Genomic DNA, 788 nt, shown 5'->3' on the forward strand with positions numbered 1-788 from the left:
CATCAGCACAGGGATCTTTCTCCAGGACAGATCGCAAGTTAGGTCACAAATTAAGTCTCAACGAATTTTAAATGATTGAAGTTATGTCAAGTATTTTTCAGACTACAATTGAATAAAACCAGAAATGAATAACAAGCAAAACTTTGGAGTCTGTGCAAATAAATGGAAATTAAACAACATGTCCTGAAAGACAAATGGGTCAGAAGAAATAAAGCAGGAAGTCAAAAAATCCCTTGGAACAAATGAAAACACAAGCACAACACACCAAAACCTATCAGATACTGCAAAAGCAGTGCTAAGAGGGAAGATTATTGCAACGAATACTTACATCGAGATAGTAGAAAGATCCCAAATAAACTACCTAACATTACACCTCAATGAGCTAGAAAAGCAAGAGCAATACAAACCCAAAATTAGTAGATGGAAAGAAATAGTAAAAATCATTGTAGAACTAAATGAAATACAGACCCAAAAAATGATACAAAAGATCAATGAAAAAAAGTTGGTTTTTTGAAAGATAAACAAAATTGACAAACCATTAGCTAGACTAACCAAAAGAAGAAGAGAGGAAGACCCGGATATGAAAAATGAGAAATGAAAAAGGAAACATTGCAACTGATTCCACAGAAACACAAAGAATTATTAGAGATTATTATGAACAACTGTATGTCAACAAATTTGAAAATCTAAAGGAAATGGATAAATTTCTGGACACATGCAACCTATGAAGACTGAACCAAGAAGAAATAGAAAACCTGAACAGACCAATAATGAGCAATGAGATTGAA

The sequence above is a fragment of the Galeopterus variegatus genome, unplaced genomic scaffold, assembly GCF_000696425.1.
Source record: "Galeopterus variegatus unplaced genomic scaffold, G_variegatus-3.0.2 Scaffold29709, whole genome shotgun sequence".
NCBI classification, from domain to species: domain Eukaryota; kingdom Metazoa; phylum Chordata; class Mammalia; order Dermoptera; family Cynocephalidae; genus Galeopterus; species Galeopterus variegatus.